The 8,131-nt window shown below is 35.1% G+C and overlaps 1 pseudogene; it reads right to left on the bottom strand.

The window, feature by feature from the left end:
• Nucleotides 1–7,797: 7,797 nt before the first annotated feature.
• Nucleotides 7,798–7,896, bottom strand: LOC130041023 (uncharacterized; annotated as a pseudogene).
• Nucleotides 7,897–8,131: the final 235 nt, after the last annotated feature.

Raw genomic sequence — 8,131 nt, 5'->3', positions numbered from 1 at the left:
CCTTTATCTTTGAGTTTTCCAATTAAACCAGGTAATAAGAAAATATGGGGCATGGGGATAGTGTGGAGTGCTGAGCGGTAGAGAGGCAAGCCCTCAAAGGTAAGAAAGTTTGGGATCACTTTCTTCAAACATTGACCAATAGAACCAAGACGATATGTGGGAGAATAAAATAGGAAAGAAAGAAAGAAAGAATAGGGACGGCGATTATCAAGGAAGGGGAAAACGTTTGGACAGAATGTTGAAGAGAACCAAAGATTTAAAATCAAAAAAGAAAGAATATATATTAAATATGCTGAGATAAATACACTGAGAACAAGTCAAAGCAATTTACTTCAAAAAATGCCAGGACTAGAAAGTATACTATGCCTTGATTAGGGTACCAGTAGGAAAAGCAGTTTATCAGAAAGCCATCCTTGCTGGCTTTTTTCCTTATTATCTCTTACAACACAGTACTTGGTACTTGACAATTTGGAATATAAACAGCTTTAGAGATGATGCTTCCCATATATAGCTAATAGTGGTTATCTAGGGGGGTTGAAGACAATAAATCTTCAATGTTTTTATTACGTTCTGGTTTTTAAGTACACGTACAGGCAGCCTGTTAATATTTTTAAAAAATGGTTTATTCTAACTTGAATCAGGAGAATTGTTGATTCATTTGTGTGGTAAGTAGGTTCCAGGTTAAAGCTGCTTGTCATCTTTACAAATGCTATTTCATGAGATTTTTTCTTCCTACTATGAGAGTATTTTGATAATAGTCAACTTCTGTTTTTAGATCCTAAGAGGACATAGAAAAATCAAGTATCACATGTCTAATTACACATTTTTGTCATATTTGTGAATTCTGAGTTTTCCTACATTAAAGATATTTTATTGAATTTTGGTGCTCATTTATTAAACATTGAGAAGAACTTTTTCCTGACTGATAAAGATAATTCTAATCTAGGTGTTGAAAGTAAATTTGTAATATTTTATGATCACTTTTTAAATGGTCTTTTGTGTTTCTTGTGTGATAAAGTGAAATCCTATGCTATTTTAACAGGTGTTGTTTGCTGGTTAATATTCAAAGGTATTGATGAGAATAATTTTTTTGTACTTACGAAGTTTCTTTCTGTATTTTACTCATTTAAAACATTTCTTGACTATGAAATACAATCACGTTTATTCCTATTTTCTTTTTGTTATGTAGTTACTGGTAAATCTTTTCTGTTTGATGGACTGGTACAGTGTGCACTCAAAAATCACCTTCTATTCCATTTTTTGGCTAGCATATTTTTCTAAAATAGAATATACTTTTCATATTGTATATGTGGAACAATTTATTAATAACCTTATTGGACTGTTTTATTTGGTTTTGTTTGAAACCACATCCACTGTTATTCAGGGCTTACTCTTGGGTCTGCTCTCAATAAATTACTGTACTATGCTGCTTGCTACAGATCCCAGATTTCATTGATATCTATAAACTTCTTTTTCGGTTCTGTGATACATATTTTTCATTATGTTTTCTTTATACTTCCTCCTATGTAAACCATATGAAATGTAAAAATTTTATTCATGTATGCATTATTATTCTTAGAGTTATTAGTAACTACATTTTAGAAAAACAACTTAAGTCACAGAGTTTCAATAAAGTTTTCCTTCCAAAAACATTTCTTGGGAAAAACCCAAGTAGTCAATTTATATGACAGTTCATCAAGACACAGAAATTTTCAGCACTTCTCTTGTTTAAAAGTATAGTGATACACAATATCTCTATCTCACATTATTTTTATTTCTGATAGTTTGACACAAAATATATGTCAAAATCATAGATAAATGTAAATTATTTAAATACTGTTTTGATTATTTAAAATTACATTATAGAATTACTAGAATTTCATAAATTTTAGGACTATGCAGAATCAACGTTCATGTATCATATTACACTCACTACTGAAAGGCCTACTCTGTCATTCACCATTGTTCAGTTTTTCCACTTTGATTACACCTTTCCATCCGGTAATTAAATAGTCTCATGGTTCTAAAGTTTGTTTTTATTGCTTTGAAAAGATCAAAACTATGCAATTTTCAACATTGGATGAAACTAGAGGATATCATGCATGTAAAGTTAGCCTTAAGGAAAGGAACAGATACAGAGAGATTTTTCTCATATGTGGGATGTAAAGACACACAGCAAGGTAGAAACAAAGGTTCAAGGCCAATGTAAGGGGAGAACTGATCCACACAATTGAGTCAGGGGATTGGGAAGGAGGGATTCTGGGGGTTTGGGGGAGAGGGAGCGTTTATTTTTTGAGAGAATTAGGAGTGTCATGTTGGAATTATGTGTATGAGAAACCATTATTAATTGAATTATAAATCATAGAATATAAATAATGTTTTAGTCGTTTGTCTGTCTCATTTTATCCTTTTAATTTGTTTTCTCCATAAACCACATATGCATGAACTTGTATGATGCCTATCTTTCTCTGCCTGGTTTATGTCACTAAATATAATATCCTCATGTGATCCAATTTTATACAGATAATAAGATTTCACTTCATACAGCTGAGTAGTATTCCATTGATTTACTCCCTTTCATTTTCAAAATTTTTGGTTTAAAGGATAGAAATATTGGTTTAAACAATGCTCTGGTGGTTTAAAATTTTTAGTTTAGTGAAGCAAAATAGATTTTACTGAAAAACACTTAGAAACTTGTTAAACCGGTGTAGGGTGGAATGGAATATATGTTCAAGAGAGAATACTCGTTTAACAAAGGAAGCAAAGAGAGACATAGAGAAAGGAAGCACGGTATTTCTTCAAGGGAGAACATAAGCTTGAGGACCAATCCCACTCTGGTAGTTTAGGAATAAGAACTTGGAGTGGTATGAAATTAACTTGTGCACTTTAGGGGATAACCTGAGTGAAACTATTAGAAGTACGTTCAGGAGCATGATAAACTGGAGTCTGCACTTGGAGTGAGGAGGGTAGAGAGTTCTTTGGGGAGATCCGGACTATTGAGAACAGTAATATTATAACATTAATGATAGTATCTTACGGTGGGATTCCAAAAATATCTTTCACAGTGGCGTCAGAAATGATAACATTCTTAGGTATTTGGATTTCCTGTGGAAACAACGGGAAAGCAGAGTGTATGCTCTGGATGCCTCCAACTGAAACAAGGTCAACAAATCATGAATGAAAAATTACAAGTTAGATGGATCATGGATTCTGATCCCAGCGGAAGGCTAGCTTTCGGGTGAACAATTTCTACTGATGGCCTGATGTAGATTCTGATCCTGGGATACGTACAAGAAAGGAGGTAGTGACAGGTATTCTCAGAAGTGAAGCCTCTGAGACAGAATTCGTTCATGCCAACTTATAGGTTATCAATGTTTGCTCATGGCTGCTACTATTATAACATTCAATGGTTTTGTGGTTTCAATTTACTGTGTCAATGTAAAGATGAAGTTTCTAAATCGAAGGTAAAAATCTGAGACACTCAAGATGATGAATTATGGGGATGCGGGGGGCGGAGCTTGATCTATAGTACAGCAGGTAGAGCATTTGCCTTGCACACGGCCTACCCAGGTTAGATTCCCAGCATCCTGTATGGTCCCCCCAAGCACCGTGAGGTGTAATTCCTGAGTGCAGAACCAGGAGTAACCCCTGTGCATCGGCAGGTGTGACCCAAAAACGCAAAAAAAAAAAAGATGATGAATTACCTTTAGATATTTTGAAGTCAAATAGAAACAGCCAGAAAGTTCCCCAGAAAAGAGTTCACCTGGGTCGAAAACATCATCACCTCTAGCATGAGAGCATACAGAAAATAAGGTTTCCATTTTATGCCAAGTTAAAGCAAGCCAGACATGATCTTGGAAACTTTTTCCAAGGAAAACATGGCTATAGGAAGGATAAGGTGACAACAGAGTCTTAGAGGTCAAATATAGAAGAGAAGCGAGGATCAAAATGTAGGAGGTACATTGGCGACCAGGAATATTTAGAAAAGCATTTTTTAAAAAAGAAAATGCAATGAGACATCAATTAAGAACTTATTAAATGTTAAAGAACAGGGATATAACTCAGTGAAAGACCATTTGCCTTCCATTGTATGATGATCTGGGATTGATCCTTAGCATTGCAAACAGCATTATTTTTTAATTTTTAATTTCTTTCTTTCTTTCTTGCTTGCTTGCTTGCTTTTTTGTTTTTTGGGTCGCACCTGGCTATGTATAGGGGTATTTTTAATTTTTAAAAAACTCATAAATTTACCTTTTTACCTGTCGTTTAAAAGGAAATCTAAAATATTTTAGAGTAAATATATGTGAAGAAGAATAAAATTCACAGGAACTATTTAGCGTTCTTAATGATACAGCAGTCAGAATTTTGAGGTTAATTGTATGGGTATTGCATAAATAATTTTTCCCCATTATGTGGGCTCTCTTTTTATCATGGTCACCATTTTTTCTGAGTTACAGAAACTTCTTAGTTTAATGTAGTCTCATTTGTTTATCTTCACTTCCCCTTCCTTGGTCATTGGTGTTTCATTCTAGAAGTTTCCCTTAGCTTTAATGTCATGCAGGGATCTTCCCACATTTTTCTCCATATATCTTAAGAATTCAGGTATGATATTGAGGTCTTTAATACATTTAATCTGACTTTGTGCCTGGCACTATAAAGAGGTTTGAGTTCATTTTTTTTGCATGTTGCTGTCCAGTTTTCCCAGCACCAGTTGCTGAAGAGAGTTCCTAGCTCAACTTCATATTTCTTGAGCCTTTATGAAGGTAAGGTAAAAGCAAAGGTCCTCCCATTGTTCGTCGATTTGCTCGAGCGGGCCCAGTAACGTCTCCATTGGAGACTTTGTTGTTACTGTATTTGGCATATGGAATACATCATGGGGAGCTTGCCAGACTGTGCCATGCGGTTGAGATACTCTCGGTAGCTTGCCAGGTTCTCCGAGAGGGGCAGAGGAATCGAACTTGGGTCAACCATGTTGGCTGCAATTTGCTTGAGCGGGCCCAGTAACGTCTCTATCATGAGACTTGTTGTTACTGTGTTTGGTATATCGAATACATCTAATAGGCTGGAGCTATAGCACAGCGAGTAGGTCGTTTGCCTTGGACGCAGCCAACATGTCCGATGCGAGTTCGATTTCTCCGCCCCTCTTGGAGAGCCCGGCAGGCTTAGAGAGTATCTAGCCCTCACGGCAGAGCCTGGCAAGCTACCTGTGATGTATTTGAGCCTTTATGAAAGATTAGGTAATAATAATCTGAGGGCCAGCGTCAGGATATTTAACTATATTCCATTGATCTGAGGCCTGTCTTTATCTGAATATCATGGTATTTTGATTACTACAACTTTGTAGTTGGGTTTGAAGTTGGGGAAGGTGTTCCCTTCTTCTTTTTACCAAAGATTGCTTTAGCTCTTCATGGGAGTTTATTGTTGTGTATGACTTTCAAGAGTGTTTAATCTATTTATTTGAAAAATGTTATGGGTATCCTTATAGAATGTGCATTAAATCTTTATAGAGCTTTGGGGTGTATTGCCATTTTGACAGTGTTAAACCTCTCAATCCATGAGCATGGGATGTGATTCCATTTCCTCATATACTCTCTTATTTCATAAGTAGAGCTTTGTAGGTTTTTTTTTTTTGGTATAGATCCTTAACATTTTTAGTTGATTCTAATGTACTCGATTTTCTGAGGTATTATTGTGAATGGGATTGTTTTTCTCTATCTCTTTTTTCTCTTTCATTATTAATATATGGGAAAGCCATGGCGTACCAGAGATTGATTTTGTAATATGCTACTTTACTAAACAAATCTATTGTTCCCAGGAGCTTTTTTGTAGATTCTTTGGGATTTTCTAAGTATAGTATCATGTCATCTCCAAATAGTAAAAGCTTGAGTTCTTCCTTTTTTATCTGGATGTCCTTGATATCTTTTTTTTTACCGAAATCATATGGCAAATACTTCAAGTACTATGTTGAATAGGAGTGGTGAGAGTGAGTAACTTGTTTTGTGCCTGATTGTATTTTGGAATTCTAGTTCATTGATTTCTGCTCCAAGCCTTCAGTTTTTCCCCGTTGAGAATAATGCTTATTGTGGGTTTGTGATAATTTGCTTTGACTATATTGAGGAAAGTACTTTCAACTCCCATTTTGTTGAGAGTTTTTCATCATGAATGGGTGCTGGATCTCATCAAATGATTTATCTACATATATTGATATGATTATATGACTTTTATCTTTATTTTATTGAGATGGTGTATTCTGTTGATTGACTAGAAAATGTTAAGCCATCCTTGCATCCCCAAAATAAACCTACTTGGTCATAGTGTGTGATCTTTTGTTGAGTTTCTGGATTCTCTTTGCTGGTATTTTCTTGAGAATTTGTGTATCTGTATTCATCAAGGAAATAAGTTTGTAATTTTCTTTTTTTGTGGTGTCTCTGTCTGATTTGAGTATTAGGGTGATCTTTGCCTCATAGAAACTATTTGGGAGTATTTATGATTCTTCAATTTCCTGGAAAATCTTGAAAAATGTTGGCAGTATTTCCTCTTTAAAGGTTTGAAATATTTCACTATTGAATCCATTCATCTGGGCCAGGGATTCTGTTTGGGGGGATACTTTTCATCATCATTTCAATTTCCTTGGAAGTGATAGGTTCAAGTATTCCAAATCTTCTTGGTTCAGCCTTGGGAGGTAATTGGAATCCAAAAATTTATCAATTTATATAAGATTCTCTCATTTTCTGCTGTAAAGATTCTCAATATAATCTCTGATGATCCTATGGATTTCTGTAGTTTCTATTAGGATATGACCCTTTGCATTTCTGTTTTGACTTATTAGAGTTCTTTCTCTTTGTTTCTTTGAGAGGCTTCTCATGGTTTATTGATCTTATTTATTTTCTCAAAGAACCAGCTTTTGCTCTTATTGGTCTTTTGGATTGTATTTTGGGATTCTAGCTCATTGATATCTGGTACAAGTTTTATTATTTCCTTCTTCCAGCCTAGTTTGGACTACTTTTGTTGGTCATTTTCCAAAATCTTGAGCTCTAATTTATTCATGCAGGCCCTTTCTTTCTTCCTGATGAATTCTGGTAGAGCTATACTCTTTCCTCTTAACACTGCTTTTGCTGTGTCCCACAAGTTCTGGTAGCTCGTGTCCTCATTCTCATTTGTTTATGGAAATTTTTATTTCCTCTTTGATTTCTTCCCTAAGCCATCGGTTGTTCATTACTTCCCTTAAAGAAAATATTTCCTTGCTGAGCTTCAGTCTGTTTGATCTATCGAGAACTGACAAAGAAGTGTTGAAATCTCCTACTAGTATTGTGTTGCTATCAATGTTTTTCTATAAGTCTATTAGAAGTTATTTTTAAGTATTTTGCTGGTCTGTCATTAGGAGCACCTACAGTGAGGAGGGTGAGTTCTTTCTGATGTACAGATCCCATGATCATGAAGAAATGACCTTCACTGTCTCTTATAACCTATAGCCTGAAGTCCATATGGCCTGATACTAGTATGTCCACTCCAGCTTTGTGGAGGTGTTCTTTTCTTTCCTGAAGAATTGTTTTCCAGCCTTTGACTTTGAGCCCATGGTTGCTTTGATTGTTCAGAAGTGTTTCTTCAGGCAGCAGAATGTTGGGATCAGTTTTCTAATTCATCTTCCCTTTCTGTGCCTTTGAATTGGCACACATTTAGTCCACTGACATTGAGGAGATTGTTGTGATGGGGATTTGTGCTATCTTTATGTAGAATTTTTGTACTTGTGTGGATTTTCTTAGCTTAAAGTCGCCCTGTTAATTCTTCTTGAAAAAAAAAAATATGGATCACTTTACAAGTTTGCATGTCATCTCTGTGCAAGGACCATGCTAATCTCTTTATCATTTCAATTTTAGTATATATGTTACAAAACATAGTATGAGTTAATTTTTCCATATTTTCCTCTTCTTATTACTTTGAGTGCTGTCCTTACTCACTCCTATGGCAGACAGTGATTCCAAATCAAGGAATGTATTTCAAAGCAGCTTGAATAGTTAGATTTAGAACTTTAATGTCCTAGAAAGAAAAATATGGTTTTTACCATATTATCTTTTACCATACCCAAGGCGTCAGTTTTACAAAATAATTCTTTTGGAAGATAGTATATGAG

The sequence above is a fragment of the Sorex fumeus genome, unplaced genomic scaffold (assembly GCF_029834395.1).
Source record: "Sorex fumeus unplaced genomic scaffold, SorFum_2.1 ptg000095l, whole genome shotgun sequence".
Taxonomy (NCBI): domain Eukaryota; kingdom Metazoa; phylum Chordata; class Mammalia; order Eulipotyphla; family Soricidae; genus Sorex; species Sorex fumeus.
The sequence above is the reverse complement of the archived record's forward strand: the minus strand, read 5'-3'. Positions and strand labels throughout refer to the sequence as shown.